Source organism: Schistocerca serialis, chromosome 4 (genome assembly GCF_023864345.2).
Source record: "Schistocerca serialis cubense isolate TAMUIC-IGC-003099 chromosome 4, iqSchSeri2.2, whole genome shotgun sequence".
Classification (NCBI taxonomy): domain Eukaryota; kingdom Metazoa; phylum Arthropoda; class Insecta; order Orthoptera; family Acrididae; genus Schistocerca; species Schistocerca serialis.
Window position 1 is genome coordinate 696,739,660 of NC_064641.1, and position 18,448 is coordinate 696,758,107.

An 18,448-nucleotide genomic window follows, 5' to 3' on the forward strand; every position below is an offset into this window, starting at 1 on the left:
CACAGACAGTGGCGACACGCGGGTCCGACGTATACTAATGGACCGCGGCCGATTCAAAGGCTACCACCTAGCAAGTGTGGTGTCTGGCGGTGACACCACAAAAACTATGTATCTAGTACAATTATTATTTTTTTCTAGTGGAATATCTTGAATTTTGGATACATTTGACTAAAATTGTGAGCAAAAGTTCGCAGTAAATAGTATTCGTTTTCAAATGGCTTTATTTTGATTTTGAAAACGAAATATAAATTTGTGGATACTGAAGGCAGAGGAATTTAATATTATACACAGTATTAGTGCAGAATTTTTCAAGTGAGTGTAAATAATATTCTTCTGGTCCAGAAAGAATGTAGTTTATCACAGTGCATTTTTCACAGATGTACCCTGTTTTATCATTTATATCGCAATATTATTTACATCCCGCACTCGTACGTTTTCACTGGCTATTGGTAAGTCTTAACCAATTACATTACCGGTAAAAGAGAATTATAAACTATAGCTTCTGCTATATCGGGATAGATAAAGTTACGTATTTTAACCATACGACAAAGTACTCTCCTCTTTGCGTGGTATCATTTGGCAAAATCTCCTTTCGTTATCTCCGGCGGTTTACGAGATATGAGAGGCGTTATGAATATTTCATGCCTGCGCGTTGCGATCGGAAGTGAACTTGCTGCAGATGCTCAATTTTTTCGAGATTGGAAGCAGATATTGATCCAAAGTTTTACGAAAATTTCAAAACCTCATCTGTATTTCATACTCAGCAATAGAATGTATAATATGCACCAAACACAAATTCATAGCGACCCCTATTTTTGATGGCAACGTTCTCAAATTTGATCCTCATATGTGAAATACCACAATAGTTATGACCATTATCGAAATCATTGGCACTTCATCATGAAGCTGCCATATAAAGCTAAAGTATTTCAGAAATCAATTATTCTTTACGGAACAGTTTCTGTAAAACCGTTTGACAAAGATTTGAAGGCCGTGCGTCTCGATTCTTTCAGCGCAACACCAAGTCAACCAACCCTGGCCCGCTATGCGTGACGTCACAAGAGCGCGCCGCGGCCTTCTCTCTAGGTGGTGGTGGTTGGTGTCAGTTGGATGCACTCTACAAGGTGCATAGCTCGGAGCTGTCCTTGGAGTAACCGATTTGTAACAGTTCGTTGTCACTGTGGTGCCTACTACTGCTTGAATGGTTGCTGTGTCACACCCATACGCCGAACACGACTTCCTTCTCTCTCAGTACTGCCACGTGAGCGTCCGGAGCCCAGTCTTCTAGTGATCATACATTCTCCTTATCACCGCTGCCTGCAATCATGTACAGCGACTACATTCCTCCCAAGTCTTTCTGCAGTATCGTGGAAGGAACCTCCAGCTTCTCGAAAGCCCTCTTTCTCGATTTCGTTCAATTCAGTGAGCTGTTGATAATGACTTCTTCGTCGTTTAAAAGTCGTTCTTGAGTAACATCAGTTCGCTAGGACCAATCTCAAAGGTAACTTATGCTTACGATAGTACCGCGGGTATTTAAAGTAAACCTGACTTGCACCCTCATAGCTAGTAGCTTCACTCTAAAGCAGGGTGACCAAATTATTTTCGGTGAAAACCGGGACACATTCACCCGGGTGCCAATGGACGCCTCATTCCACATGTACCCAGGTTTCTTAATTTTAAATATTAATGTTTTGTTGATACATTTTGTTAACCCGATTATTATAACTAACAAGAGGATACAAAAGATTGATATAATCTAGATTATCTGTATAATTAATGACATTTAATAAACATATACAGTAATAAAGAAATGTGTTACGATTTTACAAAATTTTACAGCTATTCAACTTTTAATCAATTAATATTAACATGAGCTTTAATATTACTGAGCACTTGTAGATGGAATTGACTGTCCTCGGAGAAAAGGGTATTTTTTCCTGCCCCCCAACCTTCTTGATCATGTCTTTGTTCTTTGAGACACAGTGATAAAACTCGACACAATCCATTTTGTAGTTGTACAGGATCTGCAGGATTTCTTCAAGAGAGTCCACCTCCATTCTGTTTCTTTCACCAGTCCACTGGATATTCATGAACGAAAATATTCTTTCCACATTGGCATTATGGGCTGGGATTGCAAATAAATACCTTGCAATTATTACCAACTGAAGAGTCACAGCTTTTAAAAAAACTCGCCCACTTCTCATGACATTCCAATGGTGTTTTTCTCATCATTCCACTTGTGAATACTTTCTTCAACAAAATTTGCCAGTATGCCGAACTCATCAAAGAGAATGGAATCATCGATTTCAATCTCTTTACTCTTCAAATAAGAAACTGTCTCTTCAACAATTTCCCATTTTTGCACTCTCTTCAGTAGCATCCAATCAAACACCGGCGATGAGGGTAAATATGAGGCGCTCCACTTGCTGAGATATTCTACACAACTGTCATAAAACTTGTTAACTTTTTCTCTAAAACTCCTTTCCGCTGCTTCTGATACTTCTGCTATTTTAAGGACAGATTTAACATTAAAAGAAATGAACTGCTGTTCTCTCCTCTTAGTAACAGTTTCCAGAGTATATCTCAAAACATCATTTACCTCTATTACACTTTCCTTTATCCCATGCTGCAAAGTGCTAAGCTGACTGTGAATGAAGCATAAGTAGGCTTCACTTAAAGGGTTACTGAAAAACTGAACCAATATTTTGGGGGCTTTGTCTTCATTTAGGAAAAAAATCTTTTAACGGTTCAAACAGGCGGATTACTCTTTCAGCTGCTGGAAACAGTGATAACCAGCGAGTTTTCGAGTGACACATTACATTCATATATTCAGTTCCCACATAATCACAGAACTCCTTAAGCCTCTCTGTTCTAACAGTATATATGTAAAAGTGTGAGTATACCTCCATGACGATAGTTTCAACATCACAGCTTCAATTGTCAGCAGATGTCAGCACGCTATTGTGTAAAACATGTGCAGGGCACCCTATGCCTTCAATGTTTTCATGCAATGTTGCCTTTAATTTGGTAAATACGTTGCATTTACCTTGTCTTTTTAAACCACCAAAGTTTGTGTTGGTGTTAAATGGTTCATATGTCTCCGAGCACTATGGCACTTAACATCTGAGGTCATCAGTCCCCTAGAGATTAGAACTACTTAAACCTAACTAACCTAAGGACATCACACACATCCATGCCCAAAGCAGGATTCGAACCTGCGACCGTAGCGGTCGCGTGGTTCCAGACTGAAGCGCCTAGAACCGCTTGGCCACACTGGCCGGACCCCCCTGCGGGTCCGGGGATTAGAATAGGCCCTAGGTATTCCTGGCTGTCGTAAGAGGCGACTAAAAGGAATCCCTCCCCCTCAAGGGGGTAGTTAGCGCCTGCGTCCGGAGACGGACGGTTCCACGACCTCTATTTGCGGTCATTTTGCTTTTTCACTTCTCGTTTCTTCCTTCCTTTGGTTGGTTCCTTTCTTTGCTCTTCTCCACCTCACTGTCTTCCTTACTCTTTCCCCTGCAAAATCTCCTTGCCTTCTCCTTGCCTTCTTCTCCTTGCCTTCTTCTCCTTGCCTTCTTCTCCTTGCCTTCTCATCACCTTCTTCTCCTTGCCTTCTCATTGCCTTCTTCTCTTTGCCTTCTCATTGCTTTCTTCCCCTTGCCTTCTCTGGTCTCCGCCTCGGTGTTTGAGACAGTCTGTCCTCCCTCTCTCTCTCTCCCTCTCTCCTTTTTCCTCTTCTTCCTTCCTCCCTGTGCGCGCCTGAAGGCCGACCCACGCGTTCGCACGCGTAGCCGGTGACGGGGTAACGCATAATTCCCCGCCCTGGGTAGACATGTAAGGCACGCGCGTACCCCCTGGTAAAGGCCAGGCCCGGGGAGGGGTGATTGCCTGAGCTGATACCATCTGACCATGCCGATTGGTCCCTCCGTCTGTTTCTCGGGAGGTGTGACCTGAGGTGTAAACATTCACCTAAGGCGGGAGTGCCCTCTGAGAGGGTCCCCACAAGGAAGGAGCGCGCCATCGGAGACGCTGGCAATCATGGGGGATTCCTCCGCAATGGATTTCACTCCATCTCTCTCGACTTCTGCCCAAAAACGGAAACTTGACCAGCCACCAGTGACCAAAGTACTACCGCCTGCCCCACAGTTCCTCGTCGTTTCTCGATCTGAGGACGGAAAGGATCTTTCCTCTGTCAACCCTTTCGTTATCCAGAAGGGCGTCGATGCCATAGCCGGATCTGTCAAATCTTGTACCAGGTTGCGTAACGGTACCTTATTACTCGAAACTGAGAGCGCCTTTCAGGCACAAAAACTGCTTCAGGCCACACTCCTGTACACGTCCCCTGTCCGGGTGGAGGCTCACCGAACTTTGAATTCGTCTCGTGGTGTGGTCTATACTAGATCCCTCGACGGCTTGACTGACGAGGAGATTCAATCTTTCCTCGCTGAGCAGAGCGTGACGGCTGTCCATCGGGTCATGAAAAAGGTCAACAATGACCTTGTACTGACCCGGACACTTTTCTTGACCTTTGATAGTGTTAAGCTGCCATCGCGCATTAAGGCGGGCTCCGAGGTTATTTCTGTTCGCCCCTATGTCCCGACACCTACGCGCTGCTACCAGTGTCAGCGTTTCAATCACACTCGACAGTCTTGTTCCAATGCGGCTAAATGTGTCACTTGTGGCAGGGATGCCCATGAGGGTGACTGTCCACCTCCGTCTCCTCGTTGTGTGAACTGTCAGGGTGACCATGCCGCATCCTCCCGCGACTGTCCTGTCTATAACGAAGAACGCTGTATCCAAGATATTCGGGTCAAAGAGAAAGTGTCCACCTCGGCTGCTCGCAAGCTATTGGCTAGTAGGAAGCCCACGCTGCTCCCAGCGGGGAAATACAGTACTGTCCTCGCCTCTCCTCTCCTCGGACTACCAGGGAGGTGGCAACCCAGACATGCGATCTGACCTTCAGCACCACGGTCGTCCGTTCGGCCAGTGCTAAGATCGCGCGGTCGACGTCTCCTCTTCCTCCCATCACCCCACAGACACCAGCCCCTTCATCAGCTTCTGCTAAGACGAAGACCCAGAAGTCAGATGACGGGCCTTCAAGAAGGAACCGTCCCGTGCAGACTTCCTACGTACCTCAACCTCCCAGCCTTCGACCGGTACTTCCACCAAACAACCTTCCAAGAAGGCTCATAGGAAGCACAGTTCTCCTTCTCCCCCACGGCGCATTTCTTCTCCTGCGCCACCCAGCGGTTGCCGCCCCAGGCCGTCATCCGTTTCGCCTGGCCGCACCGCTGGTAGCCGAACATCCGGCCGTTCACCGGCGGAGGAAGCTCCCCCTACCGGCCATCTTCCCAAGATGGCCGATGAACCTATTGACCCAATGGACGATGACTGTCCGCCTACTGATAGCGGCGGCAGTGCTCGCTCGAAGCCAGGCCCTCAGCGGCCTTCGAGGTGACCCCTTCTCTCATCTTCCTTTTTTTTCTTACTATGGCACTTATTCACTGGAATATTCGCAGCATTCGCTCCAACCGAGAGGACTTGAAGTTGCTGCTCCGCTTGCACCGTCCGCTCGTCGTAGCCCTCCAGGAAACGAAGCTACGCCCATGCGATCAAATTGCCTTGGCACACTACACCTCTGTGCGTTTTGACCTACCCCATGTGGTAGGTATCCCAGCTCATGGAGGGGTTATGTTGCTGGTCCGGGATGATATTTACTACGATCCCATCACGTTGCATACCGGCCTGCAGACAGTTGCCATCCGCATTACTCTCCCCACTTTTACATTTTCCATTTGTACCGTTTACACTCCATCGTCGTCTGCCGTTACCAGGGCAGACATGATGCAACTTATTGCTCAGCTACCTGTACCATTTTTGTTAACTGGAGACTTCAATGCCCACCATCCCCTTTGGGGCTCTCCAGCATCCTGCCCGAGGGGCTCCCTGTTAGCAGACCTTTTCAACCAGCTCAATCTTGTCTGCCTCAATACTGGCGTCCCTACTTTTCTGTCGGACACATCTCACACCTATTCCCATTTAGACCTCTCTATATTTACTCCCCAACTTGCACGCCGGTTTGAGTGGTATGCACTTTCTGATACATATTCGAGCGACCACTTACCGTGTGTTATCCATCTCCTGCAGCATACCCCCTCTCCGTGCTCATCTAGTTGGAACATCTCCAAAGCAGACTGGGGGCTCTTCTCTTCCAGGGCGACCTTTCAGGATCAAACCTTCACAAGCTGCGATCGTCAGGTCGCACACCTCACGGAAGTCATTCTCACTGCTGCTGAATATTCCATCCCTCACCCTACTTCTTCTCCACGTCGCGTACCGGTCCCCTGGTGGACCGCAGCATGTAGAGACGCTTTACGTGCTCGTCGACGTGCTTTACGCACCTTTAAACGCCACCCTACAGTGGCGAATTGTATCACTTATAAACGATTACGTGCACAGTGTCGTCGTATTATTAAAGAAAGCAAGAAAGTCAGCTGGGCTGCTTTCACAAGCACCTTCAACAGTTTTACTCCTTCTTCTGTTGTCTGGAGTAGCCTGCGCCGGCTATCTGGCACTAAGGTCCACTCACCAGTTTCTGGCTTGATGGTCGCGAATGACGTCCTTGTGGCCCCGGAGGATGTCTCCAATGCCTTCGGCCGCTTTTTCGCAGAGATTTCGAGCTCCGCTCATTACCACCCTGCCTTCCTCCCCCGCAAACAGGCAGAGGAGGCTAGGCCACCTAACTTCCGCTCCTCGAATCGTGAAAGTTATAATGCCCCATTCACCATGCGGGAACTCGAAAACGCACTTGCCCGGTCACGGTCCTCCGCTCCAAGGCCTGATTCTATTCATATTCAGATGCTGAAGAACCTTTCTCCTGCGGGTAAAGGTTTTCTTCTTCGTACTTACAATCGCATCTGGACTGAGGGACATGTTCCCGCATGCTGGCGCGAGTCTATTGTTGTCCCGATTCCTAAACCGGGGAAGGACAAGCACTTACCTTCCAGTTATCGACCCATCTCGCTTACCAGCTGTGTCTGTAAAGTGATGGAGCGAATGGTTAACTCTCGTTTGGTTTGGCTGCTCGAGTCTCGACGCCTACTTACCAATGTACAATGTGGATTTCGTAGGCGCCGCTCTGCTGTTGACCATCTGGTTACCTTGTCGACCTTCATTATGAATAACTTCTTGCGGAAGCGCCCGACCACAGCTGTGTTCTTTGATTTGGAGAAGGCTTACGACACCTGTTGGAGGGCGGGCATTCTCCGCACCATGCATACATGGGGTCTTCGCGGTCGCCTCCCTCTTTTTATTCGTTCCTTTTTAATGGATCGACAGTTCAGGGTACGTGTGGGTTCTGTCCTGTCAGACACCTTTCACCAGGAGAATGGGGTGCCACAGGGCTCAGTTTTGAGCGTCGCTCTCTTCGCCATCGCGATCAATCCAATAATGGATTGCCTCCCAGCTGATGTATCAGGCTCCCTTTTCGTGGACGATTTTACCATCTATTGCAGCGCGCAGTGTACACGTGTCCTGGAGCGCTGTCTTCAGCGTTCTCTTGACCGTCTTTACTCCTGGAGTGTCGCCAATGGCTTCCGTTTTTCTGCGGAGAAGACGGTCTGTATTAACTTCTGGCGCTACAAAGAGTTTCTCCCACCGTCCTTACGACTCGGTCCTGTTGCTCTCCCAATCGTGGAGACAACAAAATTTTTAGGTCTTACATTCGACGGGAAACTTAGCTGGTCTCCACATGGGTCATATTTGGCTGCCCGTTGTACCCGTTCTTTAAATGTCCTCCGTGTTCTCAGTGGTATGTCGTGGGGAGCGGATCGAACCGTCCTACTTCGTCTATATCGGTCGATCGTCCTCTCCAAGCTGGATTATGGGAGCTTCGTATACTCCTCTGCACGGCCATCCATCTTACGCCGCCTCAACTCCATACAACACCGGGGTTTACGACTTGCGATCGGAGCGTTTTATACTAGTCCCGTTGAGAGTCTTCATGCTGACGCTGGCGAATTGCCACTCACCTAGCGGCGCGAAATACTGCTTTGTCGGTATGACTGTCGGCTACTGTCAATGCCCGACCACCCGTCTTATCGTTCCTTTTTTGACGACTCTCTCGACCGTCAATACGGGTTGTATGTCTCTGCCCTGCTACCCCCTGGAGTTCGCTTTCGTCGCCTCCTTCAACACCTTAATTTTTCACTCCCTGCAACCTTTCGAGTGGGCGAGAGCCACACGCCACCGTGGCTCCAGGCTCAGGTCCGCGTTCACCTTGACCTCAGCTCGCTCCCAAAAGAGGTTACCCCCGGTTCGGTCTACCACTCCCGTTTTTTTGAACTTCGTTCGAAGTTCATTAATATGACCTTCATTTATACAGATGGCTCAAAGACCAATGACGGGGTCGTGTGTTCCTTTATTGTCGGGGCACAAAGTTTCAAATACCGGCTCCATGTCCATTGTTCGGTCTTCACAGCTGAGCTCTTTGCCCTCTACCAGGCTGTTCTTTACATCTGCCGCCACCGACATTCTGCTTATGTCATCTGCTCCGTTTCCCTGAGTGCCATCCAGAGCCTCAGTGATCCGTATCCGGTTCACCCTTTCGTGCACCGGATCCAACGCTCTCTTCAGCAGCTGGTGGACGTCGGTTCTCCGGTTAGCTTTATGTGGGTTCCTGGCCATGTCGGTATCCCTGGGAACGAAGCTGCAGATGCCGCGGCCAAGGCTGCGGTCCTCCAGCCTCGAACAGCTTCTTGTTGTGTCCCTTCGTCGGATTGTAGCAGGGTAATTTGTCGGCGCATTTTATCGCTGTGGCATGCCGATTGGGCTGCACTTACAGACAACAAGCTTCGGGCCTTGAAACCTCTTCCCGCGGCTTGGACGTCCTCCTCCCGCCCTTCTCGGCGGGAGGAGGTCGTTTTGGCCCGGTTACGCATTGGACACTGCCGGTTCAGCCATCGCCATCCGCTGACGGCTGCGCCGGCGCCGTTCTGCCCATGTGGGCAATTGCTGACGGTACGCCACATTTTAACGTCCTGTCCGGATTTTAACACGCTGCGTCTTGATCTTGGCCTGCCATGCACTCTAGATGCCATTTTAGCGGATGACCCACGAGCAGCTGCTCGCGTTCTCCGTTTTATCAATCTGACAAACCTCTCTAAGGACATTTGATGATGCTGTTTTTTAATCCTATGCCTGTCAGTCTGTCTTTTATCGTGTTTTCCCTTTTAGTTGTTGTTTTAAACCTGTGCCTCGCGGTGCATTCTTAACGTAGTCAGGGCGCTAATGACCATTGACGTTGTGCGCCCTAAAACCACAAAAAAAAAAAAAAAACACTGGCCGGTGTGTTGGTTTTGTCTCCACAAAATGCCACACATTTATTTTTCTCACGATCAAACATTTCGATAGTATTCATACAAAGTCTTGAAATTTCGTCAGATGTTTCATTAGGTAGGGAGCTCACCTTCAAAACTTTGGTCTGAATTCCCTGATTAATATCGAAAAACTGAACAACAAACGGAAATATTTTAGTGGCCTTCTTTGACCTGATGTGGTCAACTATGTCGGAACGTCCACCATGACTTATACTAATAAAACAGTTACATGCGAAACACTCTGCTTCGTAATCAAAACCACCTTTCTTCATGAAATTCCATTCCTTGGAATAACAGTCACTGAACTTGCAGGCACGTTTCGGCATTGCGTTTCACAGTACTGCAGCAATAATACCACTAATATGAGAAAAAACTATTGCAGTTTGTCTGACAAAACATCAACTACTACACTGTTCTGACAATGACTGTGTGAGTAAGTGGCGCGACAGTCGGACGGTTTCATAGCTCTGTTAGAATAATACAACTTACTACTTATTGGCCAAAGTATCGCTCAAAGTAAATTATTGCCTGAGTGTATCAATACTGATACTGTGATTACTAGTATGGGACAACGGAGGTTTTAGACAAATAAGCTAAAATATATTAATTTCTTGTGTTGTATTTCCTTTAATATAGCGAAATCCCAAAAATTTGAGAAAGTTTCACGAAATTTATTTAATAACTGAATTCCGGGACTTTTGAGCGTCCCGAAACAAATTTTCGGGACACCGGAACACAGGGATGAAAACCGGGACAATCCCGGTTTTCCGGGACGTTTGGTCACCCTACTTTAAAGCTACTGGCGCTAAACCTGGACAGCCGGCGTCTTTCAGATATAGAAATAGGCCTACCAACTTTAGTTTATTTCGCACATCTCCTCTTTGGTGTTGGAATTTTTTTTTTCTGTCATCGTAGTTGTCACTCGTCGATACATTCATCTCTCTCTTTGGATCGCGTAATGGCAAGATAATCTGTAGCTGGGATGCTCCTGGGGATTCTTACTCTATCATGAACTGTCTTGTTCGCCAACGTATCTAACATTTCAATATATGTATGTTAAGCCAAAACGCTCTTTTATCTCAACCAACGCCTCTTCCTTCTGTTCGCTATGGAAGTGAGAAAGTAGTTCCAGTGTTTCGTAGGCTATGGTTCGTCGGTACGCCAATTCTTAGACGGTGGAGCAGAATGAGGAACGACCTTGAGTCAGAGAGAACGATGACATATTCTGTGAAAGCACCAGCCACAGGTAACCTCATTCTACAACGACGTACTCTGCACCCATCAACAATGTTCAATAATAGCAGCGGGGGCGCCTGCAGTGCCTCGCTGCTACGACAATGGGTAAACATCCGTTCCGCCCTGCAGCAGCACGAATGCAAAAAAAACCAAGGCCAAGAAAATCTAAATGCGAGAAGACACAGTATGCTGATGCACCCTCCCTTCCCTCACTCGTTGCCATGTCTACCCCAATATGCATTGTTCTTCTGATATACGGTCAGCGACTTGTGATTTGAAAGAGTTGTGAATTAATTGTTTCCTGTAAAATAAGTAATGATTTTATCTCATTTCTGTAGTCATAACTCAGTACTGGTAATTTTTGTAGTGCATCAAATTGCAATACTATAATTATATCCGTAGTCATTCACTGAGGACTAATTCGCCCCTATGAAGTAATGTAAAACATTTTTCCGGATGCTAAATGAATATAACAGGATGCAAAGTGTATTCCTGATAACAATGGAACTGACGCAAGATCTAATCTCATTCATTACATTAACAATTACTAATGAAATGCACATTCCTCTGTCTTCTAGGTGCACACAGAAGGTGGTCAAATTGAGCATTTTTTTATTATTTTAAAATAAGTAAATAACTATTGGGAGAATCATGAAAAAGATGTTGAACTAAATTTTATCAGACATACACGAACGTCATGAAGTTAGGAATAAAAATGGAAATGTCGTGTGGCTAGGGTCTCCCGTCGGGTAGACCGTTCGCCTGGTGCAGGTCTTTCGATTTGACGCCACTTCGGCGACCTGCGCGTCGGTGGGGATGAAATGATGATGATTAGGACAACACAACACCCAGTCCCTGAGCGGAGAAAATCTCCGACCCAGGCGGGAATCGAACCCGAGCCCTTAGGATTGACCGTCTGTCACGCTGACCACTCAGCTACCAGGGCGGACTAAGTTAGGAATGATTTCACTAAAATCAAGGGGATCTCTGACACTTCTGCAAACAAATTCTTACTTCAGAATTGCATGTGACTGTGAAATTTAGCCTCAACTGAAAGTCTGGAGACAGTAAACAACGATTCAGAGGAATGAGCAATGTTTGAATCTTATCCATTCATTGTCAGTTACTTAAACTAAGCACTGACTGTAACTAGCGTGATTTCACAGAGCTGTTGCTGGAAAGATATAATTCGTATTCCTGACCTGGATAACCATATTACCCAAATAAATACATGGTTGTTTGTGAGTATCTCTGGGATTACAGAATACGACTGCCCGAATACTGCCAGACGCACAGGAAGATGAAGCAATACCAGTGGACAGAGCATCTCGTCTCCAAAAATCCATCTTGTGGGTATCGTAAGTGCGATCTGATGAACTTGATTGTTGGTTTCGGTTTCACGTCTCTGGTCCCGAAATTCACATGTGCCGTTAGGTTTTGAAGCGGCGTAAAAAGTCAGTGTCAATAAGTAAAACATATCTGCAAAATGCAAATCTTCTTTTAAACAACTGATTGCCTGTTATCGTACATGTTTATACACTGTGGCTAGTCTGCATTTCATTGGGATTAACAGAAGTTAAAAGTGTTGCAGGTCTATGTGATCTACCACAACATTAACTCATCATGCGCTTCAAGTACTTTTTTATACATATATAACAGAAATAGTCTTCTGAAGGCTAGCTCTTTCTTGGGGTATAGTAGAATCAAATTGTAAGTATTGTTCTTTTGCATTTTCAATATTTTTGAATGTATAGTAATGGGGCAGCAACCATTTTTTACTTCACTACCACAGTCTGAAACTTTTCTGCCATATTAACAAAATAATGTGGGCTGAAATTTAAAAGTATTGAGAATTTATGTATAAAGTATCTCAACTGCATACAATTTTCGCGCTGATTCCAAAACTGTTCTTAGATTTTACGAATCTGTAATATTTCCAAAATTAACATTCCAATTTATATTTTAGAACATTAATTCAGATGATCCGTTTGGATTACAGTTTTATGGGTAAATCATGTGCTGATAAATGTTACACCTCAGAAGGATCATTTAGTTGAATGTGAATATTTCGCAGTGGCTACCTTTGTTCATATGTGGTACAGTTTTTGAATTGGCGAAATGAGTTAGTCACCTATGAAATCTATTATCCTATGATCTCTAGTTGCTATCAATGTTCAGTTCACTGTTTCAAACTGAGGTGTAATGAATTAATTTACTTTCAACATTCGTAATATCGTTTTCTTACAGGAGTCCTAAAATACAATTGCAGAACCTTTGTAGTGGAATCAGCAGGATTATACTGTTGTTACAAATATGTCTAATGTGTTAAAAATTTTAATGCAAATGATATAAAAATTTTACTTAGGGTGAAAGAGCTTGTTGTAGGTGCCGCAACCGAATGGGAAACAATGTTTCGTGGAGCTTTTCGCGAAACTGGCCGTCCTTTAAGACGTAACTGCAGATAGTACAACTTAATGTTTTATAGACAGTGGTTCCAGGCGGTGTGAACTGCAATGTCACACACTTTTCAGGAGGGATAATTTGTTCTAAAAGAGTACAATTTTGATACTCAGACCAGGAATCAAGTCAAAAGCAAGTTATTTTGTCCAGCTATCGGCCAAAATTAGTGCTCATACCATAGTTGTAATTCTGTTGCGCTCATTTTCGCACTCTTGCTTGCTGTGACGTAAATATTCCCTACTGCCCTTGCAGGTTCACACACCTACTGCCCTTGCAGGTTCACGCACCACACACGAGAAAGAATCGCAGAGGCAGAGCATCTCCAACTTATCACAGCACAATGAGAAACTTTCTAGAGAATTTATCATTCAAATTAACAGTCGGGATAATTGTATACGAGTCCGTTAAGGCACTGATGTTAGTTGCTCCGCCGCTACGTGTCGGAACTTGAAACAATAGCGGCTGAAGCTGTAATATTCAAAATGGTTCAAATGGCTCTGAGCACTATGGGACTTAACTTCTGAGGTCATCATTCCCCTGGAACTTAGAATTACTTAAACCTGTAAGTAGGCTGTTTAGGTTTTTATGTTGGTAACGTCACCTAGCGCTCTGTATGAAAATCACTGGCTGTGCTGTGTGCAGGCAGTGGCTGGTTGGCATTGTTGTAATACTCGACATTGTAGTGTTGGGCAGCTGGTTGTTAACAGCGCTTAGCGTTGGGCAGTTGGAGGTGAGCCGACAGCAGTGGTGGATGTGGGGAGAGAAATGGCGGAGTTTTGAAATTTGTAAGACTGGATGTCATGAACTGGTATATATATTATGACTTTTGAACGCTATTAAGGTAAATACATTGTTTGTTCTCCATCAAAATCTTTCATTTGCTAACTATGCCTATCAGTAGTTGGTGCCTTCAGTAGTTTGAATCTTTTATTCAGCTGGCAGTAGTGGCGCTCGCTGTATTGCAGTAGTTAGAGTAACGAAGATTTTTGGTGAGGTAAGTGATTTGTGAAAGGTATAGGTTAATGTTAGTCAGGGCCATTCTTTTGTAGGGATTATTGAAAGTCAGATTGCGTTGTGCTAAAAATATTGTGTCAGTTTAGTGTTGATCAGAATAGGTAAAGAGCAAAATGTCTGAGTGCGTTCAGTTCTGCTTAGCTGTTTGAAAAATAATGTAAGAGGTTTATCAGCACAGTAATTAATTAATTTTTCTAAGGGGACGTTTCAAACCTAACTAACCTAAGGACATCACACACATCCATGCCCGAGACAGGATTCGAACCTGCGACCGTAGCGGTCGCGTGGCTACAGACTGTAGCGCCTAGAACCGCTCGGCCACTCCGGCGGGCGCTGTAATATTCCATGAAGTCCCACAACAAATACCGATTTTTTTCAATCGAAATTGGCCGCGAAAAAAAATGTTGTTGCATACTTGTTGAACGCCATTTGTAAATCGATTTGCACTCATTAGTTATTAAGACAGTGTACACAACTGACATATTTCGTGAGTAATTGACCACTTTTCCGAATTTGGAACAGATACTTTTAGAACAAATTATGCAGACGTAATAACAATTTGTTACGTTATATGCCGGACGAAATGGGACAGTCCTCCTCGGGCATAAGTGTGTGTGTGTGTTGTTCTTAGCATACCGAGCGAGGTGGAGCAGTGCTTAGCACACTGGACTCACATTCGGAATGACGACAGTTCCATCCCGCGTCCGGCCATCCTGATTCAGCTTTTCCGTGATTTCCCTAGATCAGAGAAACGCCGGTATGGTTCCTTTGAAAGGGCACGGCCGATTTCCTTCCCCATCCATCCCTAATCCGCGATTGTGCTCTGTCTCTAATGACCTCGTTGTCGGCGGGACGTGAAAACACTAATGTCCTCCTGATCTTAGCATAAATTACTTAAAGTAGTGTGTAAGTTTAGGGACCGATGACCTCAGCAGTTTGGTCCCTTAGGAATTCAGACACATTTGAACGAAATAGTAGGGTTACACCTCATAGCTATGGAAACAGCGTATGACGATGCTGCGTACTCCTAGACTTGCCGCGTTGTAGCGCAGAGCTGTAGGCAGGGTGCGGCGCGAGCCCGGGGCTGGAGGCCGCGTCCTTGCCACTGGCGTATATTTAGCCGCGCTCCGCGGCCCAAGGCGAGGACCTCGCCCCGGCGAGGCACGGCAGAGCACAGCACAGCGCATCCCGGCCCGCCCAGGTCGCTCTAGAAACCTCTACAGCCGCGAGAACGTCTACTTACGTCATCTGCCCGCAGCTCAGCACTGCGACGTGGCAACTCTAGGTGTACGCAGCACCGCCACACGCTATATCCATAGCTAAGGGGTATAACCCTCCAATATCGTCCGGTAACAAACGACGGAGCTGATCCTCCTTGGTACACAAAACGGGTTAGAACACTGTTGCAGAAACAGCGAAACAAACATGCCAGATTTAGACAGACACAAAATCCCCAAGATTGGTGATCTTTTACAAAAAAAAAAAAAAAAAAAAAAAAGTTCAAATGTGTGTGAAATCTTATGGGACTTAACTTCTAAGGTCATCAGTCCCTAAGCTTACACACTACTTAACCTAAATTATCCTAAGGACAAACACACACACACCCATGCCCGAGGGAGGAATCGAACCTCCGCAGGGACCAGCCGCCCCTTCTGTATTCCAGTGTTCTAGGGAAGTATTGCGCTGTAGTAAACGACTGCATGCTTGGTAGGCAGAGGTCTCTCATAGCAGGACGTGGCTAGTTAAAGTTGTATTCCATTAAGAGGAGGTGGACTTAGCGATTTACAATAGAAGACAATAAATTGCTTTGTTCCCCTGGAATAGAAGGGAGAACCAATAGAGGTACTCGAGGTACCCTCCGCCACACACAGTCAGGTGGCTTTCGGAGTATGGATGTAGATGTAGATGCAGATGTAGAAACTTGAGACGGCCTGTTTCTGTGGGACTTCTGCTTGTTGTCGTTGAGTGGTCATCCTGTTTGTTTTGATTGAGATTATCCTTGGAAGTTACTAGAAGCCAGGCGGAGAAGGTGTATGAACTACTAGAGGTGTATGTTTTTCAATACAGTGGTCATGTCTCGGAAACTTCCAGAAAGTAGTTAGTTGGCTACAGGACGTTTATTAGTCGAATAGGAATAGTAATAATTTTAATCCTATCTCGCGAATGAAAACGAAGCTGGTGAAGCTCATTTACACTGATATAATAGAGGAGTAGCGCTGAAGTTTAATCTGGAGTTCCCAATAAATATTTACAAGTGAATCGGCGAAAGAACATGTCGCTTAATTTGTCTCAGCCCGCTTCAGCGTGCTTCGATTTTGGTCTCGGCACCGAATGATGCTTCGGACGACACCACGGTTCGTTTCAAAACAATAATGTTAGGGTTATGGCAGGAAATTGTGAAAGGACCGATCTGTTGAGTAGAGTAGGGAACAATGTAAGACTTTGTTCATGACGATGTTGTGCTTGGGAGGGTCATTAAATGACTGTGTGTGATTTAAGGAAGATGTGTAAATAATTTGTATTTGATACGATGAATGACAGTTTGATTCATATGAGAACCGACCACTGAGGGAAATCGAAGAGAATTATATTTGAGGTAAAACCACAAAAAAAGTAATAAGATAAAAAATAAGCGTTAGCATTGGCTGATGGAATTGCAGTCCTATTATTTTAAGAACTTGGAAGATAAGTTTAAAAATGGTAAAATTAAATGATACTGAGTATGTTGGTTTGCGAAACACGACGTTAAAGGTAATAGACCAGTTCAGCTGTTTGGGCAACCAGATAACTGTCCTTGACTGCAGCGCCGCAGACCGCTCGGCTAATCCCGCGCGGCGATCTTTTACACAAGCTCGAAATTTAGCGCGGACTTCAATGCGAGATGCTTATAACAATTTCCACAACGAAACTTTTATCTCGAAACCTGGCACAAAATCCAAAGAGATTCTGGTCGTATCTGAAGTATGTTAGCGGCAAGAAACAAATGGTTCAAATGGCTCTGAGCACTATGGGACCTAACATCTGAGGTCATCAGTCCCCAAGAACTTAGAACTACTTAAACCTAACTAACCTAAGGACATCACAAACATCCATTCCCGAGGCAGGATTCGAACCTGCGACAGTAGCGGTCGCGCGGTTCCAGACTGAAGCGTCTAGAACCGCTCGGCCACAACGGCCGGCGGCAAGAAACAATCTACATCTACATCTACATTTACACTCCGCAAGCCACCCAACGGTGTGTGCCTTCTCTGCGCGATAGCAATGGAGATACTATCAAAGACAGTGCTGCCAAAGCAGAGTTACTAAACACAGCCTTCCGAAACGCCTTCACAAAAGAAGACGAAGTAAATATTCCAGAATTCGAATCGAGAACAGCTGCCAACATGAGTAACGTACAAATAAATATCCTCGGAGTAGTGAAGCAACTTAAATGACTTAATAAAAGCAAGTCTTCTGGTCCAGACTGTACACCAATTAGGTTCCTTTCGGAGTATGCTGATGCATTAACTCCATATACAACCGTTCGTTCGACGAAAGATCCGTACCCAAAGACTGGAAAGTTGCACAGGTCACACCAATATTCACGAAAGGTAGGAGTAATCCACTAAATTACAGGCCCACATCGTCAACGTCGATATGCAGCAGGTTTTAGAACATACATTGTGTTCGAACGTAATGAATTCCCTCAAAGAAAACGGTGTATTGACACGCAGTCAACATGGGTTTAGAAAACATCGTTCCTCTGAAACACAACTAGCTCTTTATTTACATGAAGTGCTGAGTGCTATTGACAAAGGATTTCAGATCGATTCCGTATTTCTGGATTCCCGGAAGGCTTTTGACACTGTACCACACAAGCAGCTCGTAGTGAAATTGCGTGCTTATGGAATATCGTCTCAGTTATGTGACTGGATCTGTGATTTCCTGTCAGAGAGGTCACAGTTCGTAGTAATTGACGGAAAGTCATCGAGTAAAACAGAAGTGATTTCTGGCGTTCCCCAAGGTAATGTTATAGGCCCTTTGCTGTTCCTTATCTATATAAACGATTTGGGAGACAATCTAAGCAGCCGTCTTCGGTTGTTTGCAGATGACGCTGTCGTTTATCGACTAATAGTCATCAGAAGACCAAAACAAACTGCAAAACGATTTAGAAGAAATATCGGAGTGGTGCGAAAAGTGGCAGTTGACCTTACATAACGAAAAGTGTGAGGTCATCCACATGAGTGCTAAAAGGAACGTGTTAAACTTCGGTTACACGATAAATCAGTCTAATATAAAAGCCGTAAATTCAACTAAATACCTAGGTAGTACAATTACGAACAATTTAAATTGGAAAGAACACATAGAAAATGTTGTGAGGA